The following is a 20916-nucleotide window of genomic DNA, read 5'->3' on the forward strand; positions in this document are numbered from 1 at the left end:
GACATACATACATGATGATATTGTTATGACTAGTCAAATATGGTCGTCATACAGTCATGTTATGCCATACCAAGTTTGGTATCGATACCATTATCGAAACAGCCTGGAGAGCTAAACGTCGTAGGCGTCTAGATAGATAGATAGATAGATAGATAGATAGATAGATAGATAGATAGATAGATAGATAGATAGATAGATAGATAGATAGATAGATAGATAGATAGATAGATAGATAGATAGATAGATACGCTGAAAGTCGCCAAAGTTCGCTAAAAAATGCTTCGCTATAAAGAAAATGCGAGAAGCACCGTACTTGAGCTGAGCCAGAGCACAGAGCGAGAGAGAATAAATTACGCCATCTCTCACTTAAAGGACGCAGCGGGTGCTAACACTTACACTGACGGTAGCGTTCACGCTGGCGCTCATGGCGGCGTGGCGCAGGAGAGACACATGGGAAAAGCACGCAGTGATGGACCGGAGTTTCCTACTGAAACATGCCAATCGGTAGAGAAGTGGAACCCGGCTAGAGAGCTTCGTTGTGTCATTTCATCTGATCCTCATTCACTTGCGTTCTGCCGTCTGGCTTCTCACGGATTTTCGTGCGGTACGTGTAAAACAGCGTGGTCTCTGAGATTGCGGGTGCGTGGCGGGTTTCTCTCTGGCAGTCTCAATCGCAAGGACAGCACGTGTTTCCAGAGGCGGGCGTGGCGCGCTCTTTTCTCCGCACTGCCACGCTCTTTCTTTCAGTCGAAAAGGCTGCCACGCTGTTGGCGAAGCTTCTATGTAGTGAGCAAAAGAATGGTTTTGCGGTTTTTTCAGGTCAAGGTATACTAGTGGCAAAGTGAACACTGGGGCGTTTCATTTTCAAATGGGGTTTTTATTTTTCTGTAGATTGGCGGCACTCATATTGGAGCAGTTAAAATTGCGATGCGCCTGCAAGAGATCCGCATGTGCTCAAAACTATACTTCGAAGTTCACGGGCTGTATAGTAGCGGGGGGGGGGGGGGGGAGCGGCACCGGCGAAAAGAAAAGAAAAATGGCAGCCCGATCCTTTTTATTCTCCAGTAGTCTACCTCGACAAATACTTGGTTTTCTGAAAGACACCATTCGGCCGCATGTGTGACCCTTTAATTTCAATGCAGTAGAGATAACGATAAATGAACATGATACTGATATTGCCATTGTGCTACCAAATCATGGTCATAATACAAATGACGAAAATGGGAGACGATGATAACTGAAACACTTTCGCTGTGAATTGGACGTAGGGAGTAAATGCAGGCCGGCTAATCATAGTCTTTCACAGTATTCCGGCAAAATTACATAGCGCAATATTAAGTGGAACGAACAGCGCACTTACATATATAGAGCGTAAGTGGGATTCGGTTCACCACATGATGAATATCGGAACGTGATAAAACAGTAAAACGAACTCTAACGATAGAAGGGCAAAATGACTCAACGATAATAACTAGCCCAGTCCTCACCCACATGCGCATCTCCAGTAAGGGGGAATGTTAGAATGCCTCTGTCACAGTCGAAATATTACCTCCTTGCAAAAGCAGTTGTCATGCTTTTATTCGCCAATTGGACCAAAATAAAATCAGTGACAAAAAAATACTTGCCTTCAGTGAAGCCAGAAGATTTGTCGGTGAACACGCCAGAAAAAAATCATGCGCACGCTGAAATCCCGTGCACTCTGCTTTCCGCCGTGGTTTCCGCCACTCGAGGAACCCGATTTAAACGCGCCCCCTCGCAGTGGACGAGCGCGTGAGGCGATACTCGCTGGTTTTGCTCGGGAGTGCGGTGATTGGGACGGTCAGAGAGAACCCCACCACGTGCTCACGATCTCGGAGGCCATGAATACAGGTGTATAGTGTGAGAAGAGAGATATAGGGTCACCACCAACGATAACAATGAAAGACGAAAAAAAATCAAGAAAGAAAGCGAAAGTCGTGCTAGCGAAACTGCCGAGAAGCGCAAATTTCTCAACGAAAAATTTCGAGAACGAGACGGCTAAAACGAAAGTCAGTTAAGTGCATCTACTACTGTTGTGCGCAGTTTTATTGAGTGCATTGTGCTTTAGTTTCTCATAAATCTATTTTATCCGTAGAAAAGCAAAGTGTACCCTCTATACTCGCTAGAATGACTGTTCACAAAATAATGTCAGCTCTAGTGAGAAAAAGAGAAAGATTCAAAAATAAAGACGTTTGGAAAATCGAAAGACGGTGAAATAAGCGACTGGAGAAAACAAAATCGTAGAGAGGAAGGGCATCATTTTTTCCCTTGGCAAACGGGTGCCTAAGACACTGTCCTGCTAAGTACCATTGGAGTGAACTGGAATGTTGAACACGAACACAGTGGGAATGAATCAGTGTGTAGCTTTTATTAGGTATGCGTGCCCAGGTGTCCAGGTTTCGGAGACTTCCGAAGTAAATCACACGTTGAATGGTCTATCTCAATGACCACATTGTTGTTGTCGGCAACCCTGTGGCGTACGTGAGGTTCATAGTTAAAGGCTGCTGAGGGCCGAGCTTAGCTTAGATCAATCTACTTCGGTTCACACACCAGAAGCACAGCAAGGCAAGCAAGGTGGCATTGTACAGAATTTCAGAACTCATAGTCAATGGATTGACTAAGTGGTGGTGTTCTTCTTGGTTAGTAGTCTATAGTCGTCTATACAATGTTCTTCCACGAAGGACAAACTTTGAATAACTGTGCGTGCCTTCTAGAGACGTTTTTATTGCTGTCAAATTGTCATCGTACTGTTGAGAGTTTGAGATATCCTGTTGCGAGAACCAACTGCAGCCTTTTTTTGGCTTGTAGAGAGGTTTCCTCGCATGGGTTTCGCGACAGGGCATCGACAATCTGGTTTAGTATCCCTATGCTATGCATGGTTTTGCATACGTTGCGCCAGGAAACATAAGACAAGACAACGACGACAGCACAAGATGAGAGTATACGGCAGCATATAGCAGTTCTCATCCTTAAGAACTTGAAAGATAGCGAACAGAGGAGTCTCCACCAGGTCTATAGCTGGATTTCATCGAATATCCTCGAACACTAGCCGTGTGAATCCTCCGCGGCACAAAAGGCGTTCGAAACCTTGTTGCTTTCCTTAAGGGCAGCCGGGCTTAGCAATAGAATATAAACAGTCTGGTCATCTACTTACTTTTTTGTATTTTATAGTGTCTCTTTTTTATTATCACTCTTTCCCCCTTTTTTAACTTAGGGTGTCCAGTCAGTCAAAGTACAACCTAACCTCCATATCATCCAATCTTTCTCTGCTTTCCTCCCTTTCCTCATTCATTGTCAAATATCATAGACTAAATAAAAATTTAACCAAGGCGTGCCAGCTAGCTGAAAGAGAGAGAAGGGGTGCAGTTATGATGTTCGACACACCCGAAGAAATCAGAAGAGGCTAACGGTGCGAGCTCAATGGATAACCAGACGTTAGAGTAAACCCCGAACTATCCTTCCCACAGTCTCGTCATTCCCCATTTTTTCTCTCATCTGTTGTAATGGACTAGTAATGACGTGACCATCTGAAGAATCAAGTGGACTAAGAAAAGCAAGGATCACCTATACATGAAGCGATGGCTAAATAAAGTAAACATCTGGATCCTTCTGATGATGCCCTCGTCGAATTTTACTTCTGAGTGCTTCACACCAGCTGTCTTTTTTTGAAGACGTAATCTGATGCCGTCCGTGTTTGTGCTGTCGTCATCCGCGTCAGCATATTTGATAGAAGACGAGAGTGCGGAGTGTTCTCGGCCGACTGCTGTTGAGTTTTTCTCGGCCGTAAGCATAGTTGCGCCTGCTCTTCTCCAAACGCATTGATGGCTGTCCCCACTTCAAGCTCTGTTCTTATCCTTCCTCCCTTTTTTTCATTTTCTTCTTGCTATAAATTCCTAAGCATTTGAATAATTTTACAGGCACGGTGCAAGATCATCAATGTTGTATTTTCACTATTTTAGTGAACAAAGCGGGTTATCTTAGTGACTGAGATGTCGTTTTGTGAAACTCGAGAAATAAGAGTTCGATTTCGGAACCACGCAGACGAGCTTCAATGGGCACAAAATACGGCAACGCCTGTCGACTTAGATCCACGCGCGGAATAATTTACAAGCTCACACTTCAAATTGGCCAGGACAAAACCAACTTCTCGTTTTTCGAAAACTACAGTCATCGCGAGCTCGTCGGGAAGCATTGCTATAAAAAGGTATAAATTCGGACCTGCAGCCATAGTAGTCGTCCACACCCAAAATCAATAAAGATTTCATAACACATTATGTATCTTAAAATCTTGCCTACAGCCTCATATTGCCATTGCTGTTTTTTTTCAAAAAAGAAGGAGGAAGAAAGATAAACTGAACACACAAATAAAAAACAAACTATATGCTGCTTTAGAAGGAAGTATGTTGTTGCGAATGCATCGGAATTTAACGTTACGTAAGTTTGCAAGGGGTACTTTGGAGACTTTGTAACGTTTTTAAGAAAGTTTGCGAATTTAGAATAGCGTATGATCTCCAGTTCTTACATAAACACTCTTGTTTTCTTCTTCCGAGTGCCTCATAGGACCAACATCACTTTCATTGCGTGCATATGTATATTTTTTTCTGCTGGACTTGGTTAACGTTAGTTCTCCTTGCGATCGACGAAACATTTCGTATTCAGCATTATTTTTTTGGTACTACCAGGTCGTTATTTTTACTCCTGCTTTAGTATTTTCTCATTTTACTTTTAGCTACGATATCCTTCCCACCTCACGGCTGTTTCATATTTCTTGTGTGTTTCGTGCTTTCCTGTTTTCCTATATATTGCTGCATTTCACAAGTTTTCCCAGGCACTGATAATTAGGCTGAATGGTATTAATAAGCAGGCAGATATTCATTACTTCTAGGCCATGCAATTATACACAGTAGCCATTGAAACTTTGGAGACTTCCGAAGACCGCGGTATATCCTTCGATGCAAGTTGTATTGCGAAGCTTGATCGTAGCTTTACTAGAGTTCAGATAATACCCATAATGACACCGATAAATAAAAATGTATTAAGTGTTTTATATATCTTCAGAAGTACAGTGAAACATCAGCGTTAAATGTTAACTACATGACACAATGTGAATTATCTTATACAACAATAGGGAGACCATGTAACATGTGTAGAAAAATTAAGTTTACAGCTCCATGTCAATGAGTGTATAAAACATTTCGAGACTTCCCGGCGAGAATCGCACTAGGTTTTCGGTACAGTGAAGTAATAATGAAGACAAAGTACTTTCAACTTGTACAGTTTGTTTTTTTTTGCCCGGTGGATTTACTTCCAATACATCCTAACGAAGCTAATTCTCTCAGACTTACCAGGCTCTTCAAAGCTCACCAACTTGTTCTTTCAGGTTTCTTCATAACCTCGAACATTTTGGAAAATTTTTTGTCTGTCCAGCTTCTGTTTTTGTTTTTTAAACAGCAGTTTTGCAAGCATATGATGTGGCCTTGTGTGGCGTAGCGTAAGAAATAATAGGCCACTGGTAAAACAAAATAACTTTTTCCTCATTTATATTTGATTCACAAAACAGATTATTCGTTTGCTGAAAATGCCATGAGAAAAGCCTTCCTAATGATGGCGCTGAAGTTTGTTGATGCATTAAAGAACTTTAGCTGAGCCCTTGCCGTCTGTTAAAACTAGGGCACGTGTTCTCGTGAGCTGTATAGAAAGAGAGAGATTTGATAAAGCCAGAGAGGCTTGACAACGGGTGCACAGTGAGATATAGGAAAAACACATAATACAACCAACGTGTGTGCGGAATAATGAACAGAAGCTGTGGAGTGGCTTCACAAATTACCAAAAAACAAGACCAACAAAACGGGAAAGAAGCGATGACGCGGGAAGAACAGAATGTCATAGCTTCGGTCTGCCACGCAATGAACGAGATTGTAGATGAATGAAACTATTTAAAGCTTTAAAATTCTGTTCTACTTTCCTCTCGAAACGCCTGAAGAGTTCCTGGGCCACCATGCTTCTTGTCATTGGTTTCAGATTATCCATGCGGGTGGTAACACCTGCTGGGTCCGGAAGTATTCAAGAATGCGTCGATAAAAATAGTTTAATTTTCCGTAAACAAGTAAAGTGCCTAATATTGCTTGAAAACTGAAATACAAGTATTTATTTTGACTGTGCTGCGGCTTCAATTAAAATGCTTGCAAAATGTAGAAACAAGCAAGCGACATAACTGTCAGTCGCTATATAGTAGGAAGTCAAATTACATATAGGTATGAGTTCATAAAGCCAATAAGTTTATAAAACAAATGGGAGTAGCTTTTATTTTGTTATTATGCGAATGTTATATCCAATGACGACAGTTCAGAGGAAGAGTGATGCTTGAAGGGACAAGAAATGCCAACGATGAGGACCTGTTGCTGCCCTGATGATGACGAGTCGTTTCCTCGAAGCAAATGCAGGAAGTGGCCTTTCATGAAAAACAATTTTTCTTGGGTATTGGTTACAAAGCTCCTTCGTATTGTTTTTTTTTTCAGAAAAGTTAGCTTGTAATCTGTGATTTCTAATTTTCACAGCGGTGGAGCAGTTTTAGACGCAGTCATCAACTCGACAAACAAGCTCGGCTGCGGTGGTCTAGTGGCTAAGGTACTCGGCTGCTGACCCTCAGGTCACGGGATCGAATCCCGGCTGTGGCGGCTTCATTTTCAATAGAGGCGAAAATACTGTAGGCCAGTGTGCTCAGGTTTGGGTGCAGGTTAAAGAACACCAGGTGGTCGAAATAATCGGAGCCCTTCATTGCGGCGTCTTCCATAATCATATGATGGTTTTGGGACGTTAAACCCCACATATCAATGAATCAATCAACTCGAGAAACACAATGAGCAGGTGTCAGGGAACGGTGTAGATTAGCTTCTAATAATAAGTATAGTAATACGATTAATGTTATCTGGGGTTTCACGACCCAAAACCACGATGCGGTTGTTAGAGACGCTGTTGTGGAAGGCTTCGGACATTTTGTTCACCCGGAATTTTTTTAACGTGCACCTATATATAAGTACACGGGCCTCTCTCGCCTCAATGGAACACGCAGCCGCCCCCATCGGGATTCGATCCCGCAACATACGCGTTAGTAGTCGAGCGCCATAACCACTTGACTACCGCGGCGGGGCTTGAGCATCTAGCATTCGACCAAGAAGTTAAAAAAGGTAACTCACGGCAAAAAGGTAAGCAGGCAAACTTTCCATCAGCCGTAACACACTCTACTGCACACAGCTGTAGTCATATTGTGAACCTTTCATGGTATATATTGCCAAAATACTTGCGTGATTAGAGGAAAGCCGTGTCAAGCGCTTTTATGCATTCTAGCCAAATTCTGTAAATAACCGTTAAACAGCCTGTAAAGCGTGCTTTGCGGATAGCGTTGCGGTTGAAGGAGAAGCTGTTGTTACGGCAATGCTTGTTTCATGGCGAACCCATGTTTCTGTTCAACTCTGTCTGCTCAATGCAACAGTTATGCACATAAGATAATGTCGCATCGTGTCACAACGTTTTAACTGGGATGTCCTGTCATGGCCCGCTTATGCTCACAGCACGGCGGCTTGCCGCGCGCCATTCGCCATTCTCAGACCGGCACACGCAAACAGTTTTGCTTGCTCCCATCAGTTGCCATTCGGAAAACGTATCCTAAACCCACTTACGTGAGATTCTACGGCTGCCGAAGAACAACGTGGCGAATGAGCGAAGAAAGAGTTACATCGGGGTGTCGCATCCTCTGCTTTCGGCTGTCCGTGTCGTCTGCGTAGGCTGGGGCACTTCGAGTTGCTCGATTCTTGCGATACGGGCTTCACATTAAAAGCATGGATGTCGTTCGCGTTGTTGTCAGTCCTGGCTCCCGCAGTTATTTGATCGTTTTGTTTTGATAGGTTTTGAAAAGATAATAGCGTAAACCCAAACAGCGTGTCTCAAAGCTACCACCTGGTCAAATGATGGCAGCTATGAAGAATTCGCATCAGCTAATAAACAGGTGATTCATGCACCCCCCCCCCCCCCCCTCGAGATTCTGGAAGCACTATTCCACTCACTAGCAGTTTGGCTCTCGAAAATGGCGCCCAATCGGCACGAACACTTAGCTGTCAAAGCTCTTAAACACGAGTATAAAGGAAATTGCATCATCGAATGTGTGCGTACATGCTACAGAGCACCTGTTTGCCACTTGATGGATCAGAGGTGCACAGAATATGCTCTTAGCAGTGAGGCCATGTTTTTAAGAGGGCCTTGCCGGTGAAGCTTGCAGTACACTTTGTACAGCCCTCACACAGGTGGTGGTAGCCGATATTTTATGGTATCGTGGCTGGCTTCCCGTTAGCGTGAGCGGGCCATCATGCACCTTCAAAACAAAGGAAACGTATGCGTCAACGCTCACATGCACTTCTTTCATCGTACAGTACCTAGGATATATAAGCGAGTTTGTATAGGGCCTGCATTTCCTTCTTACGTAATATAGAATACGTGACAATCACCGCAGCGATAATAGGAAGAAACTCATGTAAATGAGAGTTTATGTGATTTGATTCGCATAGTAACACAAAACACAACACAGGGCGACACGAAGCACCGTTTAATTTGGTCCCAGGAACGCAGTATATGTTGCAAATAAGACTACAGAACGTCTAGTCGCATCACAGCACTAATATTGGAAAAGTCCAGTCATAGGAACGCAGGATCAGTTCGCACGTGAAGCGACACACAACGTGACAAGGTCTGATGAAATTGTATGCGAAAAATCAGAATAACAAGGTTTCCCGAATAATTTGCAAGATTACTACTCCATTCTCAAAGGTTGTGTACTGCTAATAGTGCATGCTGTTTTGAGCATCTGTTGGACATAGCCCTAGGATTTCCGTGAAACTGAGAGGCTACGCTCAAGTACCCATAAACCGGGTATTAACCGTGTCTTGCATTTTGACAATGAATACATTCTAAGAAGGAATTGCATCTTCATCTACGTCCGCATTATGAGCTCTATTTCATGAAATGTTGCGCAAAAAGCGCTTTATGCCCGCTGTACAGAGCCCGAGGTGGCTCACTTGTGTTTCTGTGGTCATGATTGTCGTTACTCTTAATTCAACGCGTAATTCAAAGGTAAGGTCAATGCAACAAAAGTATGAATATTTTATATTTTCATTAGATCATGTGCCTCTGCAACCACGAGCTGAGGTCTACCCCCATACATGCAATTCAACTTGTTTTTACAGTGAAAGCTGTTATGAGATCACTTTTCGGATCACACGCAGTCGTTGTTGTCCGCCGCCGCCGCTGCCGCCGGTGTCCGTAACTACATCGCGTGAATATAAAAAACCTTGCGCCAATGACACTATGGTACTTGAAACCGGGTCCACTGGGTGCCAGCTAATATTCTACCACTGATTCTTTTAACTTGTTGTCGAACTTACCTTAGGCATGCATGACCTAGCACCAATGGCACTGTTGGGCTTGAACCCGGGTCCGCTGGGTACCAGCCCAGTATTCTACCACTGAGCTACACCGGTGTTTTTTTTCTCTTTAATGAATGAAATTATCACCAGTAAAGTACACAGAACATACTTCATCAGAAGTCAGGCAAACACACACAAGCGTCAAGAACGGGAAGCCACTCCGGAACGGGGTCAAAAGTCTCGACAACACTGCTAGTGACTTGTTGTCAAACTTGCCTTAGGCAGGCTTCATGTCGGGAAAGCTATCGCGTTATTACGACTTATAAAGCGTTTTACAACAGCGAAAGAACAACCAGTCATCGCACAATGTGAGTAGCGTATACAACGAGTGGGTCGTCCATGCTCTAAACCATCACAAAAGCTTGTTCTTGTTCCCCTATTAACTGCGGCGCATCCCACTGAGCCATAATTCCTGATCGTTGTCAGCCACTGCATGGACAACTGGCAGAAATTCTTTGCAAGTGTTTAGCAGATACCATGCTTCTTAGAAAAATGAAGAAAAATAGCATAGCGAATGCCGGCTTACTACCCAGAAGTTTATTATAAATGCGCTAGTGGGTACCAAGCAAGTGTGCTTGCAGTAGTTATCCAATGAGTGTTTTGAAAAAGCTCTAAAAGGCAGCTCTTCTAGCTTTTGCTGTGACTGTGCTGCGTCTACCGCGTAGGCCTGGCTTTATTTTTAAAGTGAGTGTTAATCTGTCAATCGATTGGTTGGTTTTCTTACGTAGCTTTATATGTGTTTTCTCGTAGAAATTTTATCTGACTTTTCCCATCTGATGTGTTCACTTACACAAAGCCACAGACATCTAAACGTATGCAAAGCCTAGAGCGCTCACACGTAACACATCAAACATGGGGAATAAATGGAGATGGCCGAGTGATTGAAAAGTGGATGTCACGATTATTTATATTGTTCGATAAAATGTATTTGAAAATTTATAATAACCATAATGAACATGCTCAGTCGCACTCTAGAATGAAGCGCACTACGCAGCGAGAAAATTTCAAAGATGACAATCGGAGAGCAGCAGAAACCTTTCTACGACATATTCAGGAAATCAGGTGAGCCAGAAGATTGATTTCAAACATGTTTCTTTCCGCCCAGCTGCTAGGTGTTGTACTCATTTAACCGAGGACTACACAGTAACCATAAACAAGGGGGAACCAGTTAGAGTTACGTGTACAAAGACACCGGCAAACGCAAAAAGCTAATACATCAAAAATAAACTTGCGAAAGTTTAGTGACACTTGCTTCCGTTCTAGTTGCGGCCCTGCCAATTGTCATGGCATTGACTCGCTGTCTACATACATTATTCTTTTTCGCTGACTTAATGTCTGAGTTTACATACATGAGAGCTGGTTTCGTTTTTTTAGGCACTCCAATCGGCGTACTTTTAGGCATTCTCATGTGAGAAAGAAATTTACTAGCTGCTTTCATCGCGCACAGTGAATAGACACGATGTGGTGTCTGGGTATGGTGGTGCATTCAAATGGAATAATACTATAATCTCTCAAAACCTACTGCCATATCTAACATAGCCATAGTATACAAAGAGAAATATTAGATGTTGAAAGGTGTTTCGCTTGGCAAAAGGTGGAGTGTGGTAGCTGTGTTTTAAAACACAGTTTTTACAGCGAAAGCTGTTACAAATCACTTCTTGGGTCGCGCGCAGTCGTTGTTCTGCGCTGACGCCACCACCGGTGTCCGTAATCAGATCGTGCGAAAATATGAAAAAACACTTTGCACAAATGACACAGTAGGGCTTGAATCTGGGTCCGCTGGGTGCCAGCTCATTATTCTACCACTAAGTTACACCAGACCTTGTAAGTTGTTGCCAAACTTGCCTTGGGCAGGCTTGATATCGGGAAAGCAATCGTGTTAATACGACTTACAAAGCGTTTTACAACAGCGAAAGAACAACCAGTTGTCGCACAATGCGAATAGCGTAACTAGTGGGTCGTCCACTGTTCCAAACTATCTAAAAAGCTTGTTCTTGTTCCCCTATTAACTGTGGTGCATACCCATTTTAGCTATAATTCTTTATCATCGTCAGCCACTACATGAACAATTGGCACAAAATTCCTTGCAAGTGTTTAGACGATACCACGCTTCTCACAATAATGACGAAAAGTAGCATAGCAAATGCTGGCCTACTACCCAAAAAGTTTATTAATAATGCCCTAGTGGGTACCAAGCAAGTGTGCTTGCAGTAGTTACCTAATGAGTGTTATGAAAAGGCTCTGAAAGGCGGCTCTTCTAGCTTTTGGTGTGACTGTGCTGCGCCTACCGCGCAGGCCTGGCGTTTCTTTTTGCCCGGTCCTTTTTGTCTGTGTGACAGAATGAAAATAATTTTGACTCGACTAGTTTTGGTGTGATTGCTTTTTTGTGGTTCGTGTTTACATTTGCTTCCTCTGTGTTGGTAGAGAATCACACAGACTTTCTGTTTTTTCCGTGAAGTAGTATTGGTGAATTTCTTACTTTTGGAGGAGCTTGACTTTTAGGCGTGTAACACATAATAGTAATTGTAGCAAGATTTTCTTGTTTTATAGACCTTCTCTTCACATAATCATGACACTGGTGGTTAATATAACTTACGTTATTTAGAGAAACTCAGAAGCATTCTTTTGCTATTCTTGAGAAAACAAGACTTTAGTTGAATCAGCTGGCTACGCCGGAAAACCAGTGTGCCTGTAAACACACATATTGATAAGTTGATCCCGAAGAACGGTGAACATGATTATAGCGATGATAAAACGTTGAAGACCATTAGGTAATGGGTCTCATAGTTTCTTTAGAAGAGACACAAAGTGTGCGTAGACCCAATTGACCAGGACATTTGCTTTATGATGTTCATATATTTTAAAGCCAAAGTTTTTCACATTGGCAAACGTTTTGTTAAAAACGCAGTTCATCTAAGTTCAAATACTGACTGTAGATAATACAAAACTAGGAATACCTTTGCGAAAGACAACGATGCTTTCTTGAGATAGCTCTAGTTGCTCAGAATAAAAGTGCGAAAGGCAAGAAAACTTCCATGCCATGAATAATGGGTAAGCAAACCACACTCTAATTAAGTCTAACAGGAGAGATGCGGGTAGCTGCGTGTATAATATATATTCGGACAAAAGATATTCTCATTACGTGCCGAGGAACAACTTGTGCATGAAGATAAGCAAGAGAATTAAAAAAAAAGGTGATGTGCCTGATCAGTGCATGAGAACACTTCAAGTCTTTTTAAAACTGCAGTCATCGGTATTTTTGGCTAAACTTAACAAAACTCAAGGCACCTATTATACAGCGGGTAATTAACCCAGACTTACCACGTGCCTAAATAGTGCCGTGGATCTTCCTTGAAAATTTTCAAGACTACATGGCTTTATACAGTTATGATACGCAAACGGAACTACAAGTAAAGATATGTGCAGCTCTACAACAACAAAAAAAAAGAACCTAAACTTGCTTAGCCGAGTTTGTCGAGAATGTTCCACTTGTGAGTTTAGTGAAAAAATGTCTGTACTCAGTATGCGCCTGGAATGATAAACCACTTCTATAGTTATGAAAGCAGAAGATAACAAGAAATTAAATTACTAGATATAATGCTTTGAAATATCTTCTCGCTAGCAAGGCATAACCGAGAGTGCGTATTCGGATAAGCCAATCACAAGATATATTGCCAGTACAGAGCCTCGACAGCTCCATCCTCTAAATTTTTCTCTTACATACTAAAAGACGTGTTAGAGCATTAATCTCGAATCAACTTTAACCGCTACCTAATTTAAAGAAGTTTGTTTCCCATCCCAACTCTTTTTGAACTTTGTACTATATATGCGCTGGGAATGTGATGAAAACGCACCGAACAAATGTTTGAGTCAAGTCAACTTAACAAGCTCAGTCGTGCTATCTCTCTGAACAAAAGTGAAGCACTATCGTTCACGGGCTCTTGATGATACAGGATCAATATCAAGAATGCGTTGGTGCGCTGACCACAATAAATTTCGCGAAGGAACAACCCTGGCCATCAAATATGGATGTTCTCATTCTTCGCCCGATTCGCTTGCTTTGTTTAAAATTGATGGAATCTTTCTTCAGATAAAGGCTTTCTAACTTCCTCGTTGCCGTGGAGCTTTCCAGGCTAACACATGTTTGTTCAGCATGTTCACAGCTTCACTACTAACAGCGTGTTATCGATGCAACGTGACAAGCTTGCCGAAATAAGCACAAGTTCTACTGCACTGAAGAGAATAAAAGACAACGTTGTCGGAACTTCCCTGAAATTAGGATTGACAATCGCGTGGACATCGAGAACGCCCGCCACGGAGGTCTATCGCCCAAGGTACCCGGCTGCTGACCCGCAGGTCACGTGATCAAGTCTCGGCTGCGGCGGCTGAATTTTTGATGGTGCCGCAAATGCTGTAGGCCCGTGTGCTGGGGTTTGAATGGACGTTGAAAAATGCCAGGCCCACGTGGAAGGCGCAGCGCAGTCACAGCGAAAGCTAAAAGAGCAACGAAGTGGCCTTTTAGAACGTTTTCTAAACACTCAGTGGGTAACTGCTGCAAGCACACTTGATGGGTGCCCACTATAGCATAAATAATACTCATGTCTGGGTAGTACAGGCCGGCATTTTTTATGCTATCTTTTGTCATTCTTCTGAGAAGTGTGGTATGCGCTAAACACTTGCATGGAACTTTGTGCCAATTGTCAATGCAGTGGCTGACAACGATAAGGAATTATGGCTAAATGGGTATGCGCCACAGTTAATAGGGGAACAAGAGCAAGCTTTTGTGATGGTTTAGAGCATTGGACGGCCCACTCGTTACGCTATTCGCATTGTGCGACGACTGGTTGTTCTTTCGCTGTTGTAAAACGCTTTATTAGTCATATTACCGCGATTCTTTTCCCGACATCAAGTCTGTCCAAGGCAAGTTTGCGAACAAGTCCCTAGCACCGGCGTGGCTTAGTGGTGGAATACTGGGCTGACATGCAGTGGAACCAGGTTGGAGCCCCACTGTGTTCTTGGTACTAGGTTTTCTTTTCTCATTTCGTGCGAAGTGTGCCTCTGTTTTGTTGTCCTGTTTATCGCGTTTCATTTCCAAAATACGTGTATGTTAATATCCCTTTAATGTCCTAATCACCTAAGCCTGTGTCGCAGTACTTTTCGGGAACGAAGACAAAGAATGAAACCAAAGACGTTTTTTGTTGTGTGTGCAATGCATTCTTTTCGTTTTCTGGCACATGCTCTGTGACGACAGTGTTTACAGAATGCATAATTGTGAAATGGGTGGATTCAAACGACCAAAAGATGGAGCAGCACGAGCGAGTGGATGCATTAAAAAAACGCCTGGCCTGCGCGGTTCGCGCAGCACTGTCACAGCGAAAGCTAGAAGAGCGGCCTTTCAGAGCCGTTTCAAAACACTCATTGGGTAACTACTGCAAGCACACTTGCTTGGTACCCACTAGGGCATTAATAATAAATGTTTGGGTAGTAGGCCGGCGTTTGCTATGCTATATTTCGTCATTATTCTGAGAAGCGTGGTATCGGCTAAACACTTGCAAGGAATATTGTGCCAATTGTCTAATTGTCCATGCAGTGGCTGACGACGATGAGGAATATGTCTGAAGTGGGTATGCGCCACAGTCAATAGGGAAACAAGAACAAGCTTTTGCGATGGTTTGGTTTATTGGACGGTCCATCGTTACGCTCTTCGCAATGTGCGAGGACTGGTTGTTGTTTCACTGCTGTAAAACGTTTTGTATGTCGTATTAACGCGATCGCTTTTCCCACATCAAGTCTGCCTATGGCAAGTTTGACAACAAGTCACAAGCACCGGTGTAGCTCAGTGGTAGAATACTGGGCTGGCACCCATCGGACCCGTGTTCGAGCCCCGGCGTGCCATTGGTGCTAGGTCATGCCTGCCTAAAACAAGTTTGACAACAAGGTACAACCACCGGCGTAACTTAGTTGTAGAATATTAGGCTGGCACCCAGCCCCACTGTGTCATTGGTGCAAGGCTCTCCATCCAGTGGCTTGAGGAGGGTTTGGCGTAGCAATGGAGAACGGGCACGGAGGCACCCGTGTAACTGTCGCTTAGACGGAGCACAACGTGCTCGAGGTCTAGGCTCTGAGAGAATCAGACTCTCATAGCCGTAATCTTAAGATAGGGAACATCCACGCCCTCCGAGACAGGGGACTTCGTGCACGCCGGATGTGTAAATAAATGTTAGTTTTCTCTCTCTCTCTAGGGGCGAAGTGACAAGGGATGCGAGATGAGAGATGGTGGTACTTAGAATGTTCACTAGATGGACGGACGGATGAATAGACGCGCGGACGTACGAGTGGACGCACGGACGAACAGACACACAAATGGTTAGACGGACTCACGAATGGACGAAAGTATGGATAGACGCACTGATGGTTATGCGGATGGACGGACGAACGGAAGCAAGGACGGGCTGACGGACGCTTCTCCCCACTCATCATCATTCACTCCATGGACATGCTGTGATTTTTTTTCTATTTTCGCGCGATCGGGTTACGGACACCGGCAGCAACGGCGGAAGCGGACAACAACAACTGCGCGTGATCTGAAAAGGAATCTCATAACAGCTTTCGCTGTAAAAGATCACAGCATATGGGTGACCCTGCATGCCCGTGAGGTGGCGTCGAGGCAAGTCCTTGGTGTCTCCTTATGGGAGGCTAAGGCCCGGCCAGCTAAACCTGCTTGTTTCTGATTATAAAGCTTATTCATTCTCCTCCTCCTCCTTCATGAAGTGAGGGATGATGAGTGGGTAAAGCAGTGAGATTGTTCGGTGTTACCGTCAATAAGCCGTGGCATTAACCACTCACGCATTTCATTGAGTAGCAAAGTGGTGTACCATTGTAAACAATGTTTATTGGTGATATGTGGTATGTTATGTTGAGTTGTAAATTCCGTTCTGCCTTAATTATTGCTGCTTTGTGGTGCCGGATATAGCGTGAAGTTGGCAAAGACAAGATAGGCATGTTTCCTTGGTAAAAGTCGGTTGTTTTCAGTCATGCGAAACGCACCAAAGAGTACATCGAGTCGTCATACTAATGCACAAGCTAGTCGTTGTCCGTGATCATCATGTTCATTGTCATCACCGTCAGAGTCATCGTGATGGATATAGTGCGCACCTTGCAGGCGCTGTGCCGTGACGGCAGAAAGAGAATGGATGGCCCGGTACAGGCTTGTTCCTTATCGACATCCGTCAGTAGCGGCTACGGCGAACAACAATGCAAAGACAAACGGACAAGCATCGACCTTAAAGAGTTTCGCCCCTAAGATAATTATTGACGCACGAGAAACAAGTGGCTTTTAAAAAAGGAAAAGGAAGAAATAAGCTTAATTCCGTTATTGCCCTTCTCAATAGAGGGCACCTCCACAGTTCTGGGCAGGGGATGGGGGTAAGAAGGAATTAAAAAGGATAGGGAGGAATTAAATGTATAGAGGTAGAGAGAGGAGCAGGGACAGCCACATACGAAAGTAAGGAAAAGATAGAAAAGATGGACACGGTCGCAAGAGTCCGAGGACGGGGCACCACTCAGCGAGAGCTCTTGTCGGCGCCAGGAGATGGCGTATAGGGCGAGCCAGTCGGCCAGAGCTGCACTGTCGTCGGAGATCCCGGGGGCACAACCGGTCAGCACGAAATCCAGCGAGCGAGTCCCTGACACATGAGAGAAACGTAGGGAATGAGGCGCAGCTGTTATTATTTTTGCTCTGTCAATGCACACCGTGTGCGCCACCATTGATGCGATTTATAACTATAAATACTCCTCACCAGGGTCGTAAATGAAGGGAAATTTGGTGCTGCCAGCGCAGACGCCATGATTTAAGGCGTCCTGTGGAGATATACGAAGTGACCAACCTCTAGTGAACAGGTGAGCCACTGAACTGAGTTGGTTTCGTGAGCTGAGTTGTTCAGAGCCACTCAATGATGTGGGCCACTTTGCTCATTTTAGGGGCGAAGCTCCTTAGTGTGAGCTTAGCGTCCCATCGAAATTGAATGTATCCACCTCTTGTTAGTTCTTGAACCCGCCGTACATGGCGTTACTTGCACATATAAAAATGCAAATACGCTGAAAATGCAAATGACACGACACTAGAGGAAGTTACTTGCACTATTATAAATAATAAAAATCGCACCATATCCATGGAGTGAATGATGATGAGTGGGGCGAAGCGTTCATCATTCCGTCCGTGCTTCCGACCGTCCGTTCATTCTTGCTTCCGTCCATCTATGTGCCCATCCGTCCATTTGTTCATCCGTCCATGCGTCCATCCGCCCGTCCTCTCATGCGTCCATCTGTTCGCTCTTCCGTCTATCCGTGCGTTCATCCATGCGTCCATCCCTGCGCTCGTCTATGCATCCGTCTATTCGCGTATCCGTCCACGCATTCGTCCATCCCTGCGTTCGTCCTTGTGTTCGTCCATCCATCCATCCATTCGTGTACCCGTACATGCATCAGTCCGTCCATCCGTGCGTCCGTCCATCTGCTTCGACCCGCTCGTCATCGTTCACCTCGTGGATGTGTTTAGAAAAAAAATGTTAACGATTCAGAGTACTAGGTACTCTACTATGGTAGAGCGTAGAGCCGTCCCGGGGGCCTCTTTTTCTAAAACCAAGCAGGTTACGCCCAGAGAGTTTGCGTGTTTAGAAAAAGTGGGTAACAATTTAGAGTACTAGTTACTCTACTATAGCAGAGCCGTCCCGTGGCTACGCTACGAGCAGGGCGCTGTACATGAAACCCGCCATGTTTATAGTGCTGTGATTTGTTTTACACCACAAACAGAAATATTTCAGGAAGTGGAAATTGAAGCAGGTTACATTACCTTAGGTGCCTGTTCGTGTCTCTGGCTTTTGTATAAGAAACCTGAGTGCCTTGGTCATTTTAGTTGGGGATTCTGCCACCACTGCTAAACCAGACAAAATGTTTAGACAGTAACAATGAACCTTTAACTCATAATACGCATAGTGTGAACCAGCGGGGAGAAGCGGGATTTACTACCTTTTTATGGCGTGTAGCCGCTTAGGATAAACCATGACTGCATCATCACACAGAGTGTGCTTAGACCAAAGTTCAGACATTTTAGAGTATAATGTAGTCTACTGAGGGAAAGCAATAGGGTGTCCCAGTTTACACCGTTTGTAGTGACACACACGTGGAGATAGAGACCCACCAGAGAGGTAGAATGAATCTTGCAGAGACATTGTCAATGAAGCTGAACATACAAAGACCCACCTAGCTTGAGCCACGCTGAAAAACCTCCCTGCCCAAGCTGGTTATGTATCAGAGTTGTATTGGATATTCAAATGGATTTTCTGTGACCTAAGCGAAACAGGCGCCGCAAAAAAGACAAACTGTCGTCCTTTTATTCATTAACTAAATGATGGCGAGTAGATATTTCCGGAAGGTACATTTTCAGGGTCAGCGACAAGTCCCTCGCCAGACAAAGAGCAGGTTGAACAAGAAGAAGCACTCAAAGGCATACGAATGAAGGGATATCAAAGATTCAGGTTAGCCGGATGGCCTTACGTGTAAAGCGGTTAAGGCTCTGTGACAACAGCGCACGCCACTCATTTGCTTTCCAATGGGGAACGAGCAACACTCCCACATTATAGGTTCTGTGAGCAAGCGCGATAGCTAAGCTCTGAAATAACGATAGTGCGGAAGCGTAAAAAAAAAAGAAGGTTGAACGGAGCAGCTTGACAGAGCTGTGACAGTTGTGACAAACAACTGTCCCAGCTCGACATTTAAAGTGCGCTGTTCAAACAGAAATAAAGACACTTAAAATGAACGCAAAAGTATACACAGGACAAGTGCGAACAACTGGCCCAATTTTTACTTCGTGTGTGAGCAGCGTGCTCCCTTCGTAAATGCGGCCGCGGCCGCTAGCGAAGTGACCTTTGTGCCCTCCCGAATCACGTGTCTGATAGGCGCGCGCGCAGGAGAGACCATGCTCCGTGGCAGTGGTGCTCATCGAAACGCAAGAGGCGACGACCTTCAGAGCGCGATTAACACGAGACCTTTGCGGCATCTCGCTACTGATACCTAAAACGCGCTGAAGTTGCCGAGATCTGTGTACCGCTAAACAATATATGAAACATATATTGAAATAGCTTGGCGTTGAAGGCATTGACAAAGAACTCTCCGTGGCCTATTTATTAGCGGCCGCGCTGAGGATTGAGAGGTCACTGGTTCGACGCTCCGCGACAGAACCTTCAAATCGCGTTTTTTCTGTGCAATCTGTTAACATTTAACAACATCATATCAGGGACGGAAATACATCAGCGGAGCCGCGGTGACTACGGCGCGAAACACTTTTGTGTTAAACATATGTGGTTTCCTTGAGTAGTACGTGTATCTCGACTCTTTCCCTTCATTTGGCTGCATCATGATGCTATCCATCAAGAGAGTCAACATGACGTTGTAAGACATCTCACTTTTATTTAAACACACACACACATGCGCACACAAAGCAATTTAATCTGCATTGAGCTAATAACTGGCACTCACCTATCTAGTCAAGAGCATTACATTTGTGCACATGCATTATAGCGCGTACGTTTCTAATGGTGAAGCCGTCTAAGGTTACGATTCGTGGAAACTCTCTGCGGAGCGTCACGCAAGATGTACAGCATGCCCATTTTACCTCTTTAACAAATGTCACTCCACGTTTTCTTGTCGACGAAAGTGGGCTCAGTATAACACTGATGGCAGTAATGCATACATGGCACAACGAATTGATGCGCTTCGGAAGGACACTTTCCGTGCTGTTTCAATGACGTGCATCCAACACGAGAAAAAAAGTTTATGGGGTTTCGGTAACATTTACATGCGTGACTTCATCTACTGCTTTGGGTAAAAATATCTCTTGCAGCAAGGTAGGTGTACAATGAAATGACGCGATTTTTTCAAGGCCACCGTGTTACCCCAGCGCAACTTATTTGACCATGTTTCATAAAATGTATTGTCCTGGAAAGGTGAGCGATGTTTTTTAGCGTACTGATCTGACGGGTGTGTTATAGACCGCTTGACAAAGAGAAATAAAAAAACAAGTCCTTGCCAGTTATAGCTAACAATTTTCTTACGAAAATAACAAGAACCAGATACGGTGGTAGCACAAAGACAGCCTATTGGCAATTAAAAAAAATATAAAACAATATTAGCCGTATCACCCTAATATCTGCCATTGTCAAATGAGAACCCTGCCATAGCCGTTTTGTACATTGACACTGCGAGGAAAATAAGCCCTTTGGCTCAAGCTACCAATATAATTGTTGAGACAACGTTTTTACATCTCTCAAGCCAGAAACATGACCGTATGTACCGGTATATATGACCATAACTAGGGCTTTCAACACACTAAGTGCGAGAACAGAAATGCGTTCCCTCCTTTAAA

Source organism: Rhipicephalus microplus, chromosome 1 (genome assembly GCF_043290135.1).
Source record: "Rhipicephalus microplus isolate Deutch F79 chromosome 1, USDA_Rmic, whole genome shotgun sequence".
In the NCBI taxonomy this organism is placed as follows: domain Eukaryota; kingdom Metazoa; phylum Arthropoda; class Arachnida; order Ixodida; family Ixodidae; genus Rhipicephalus; species Rhipicephalus microplus.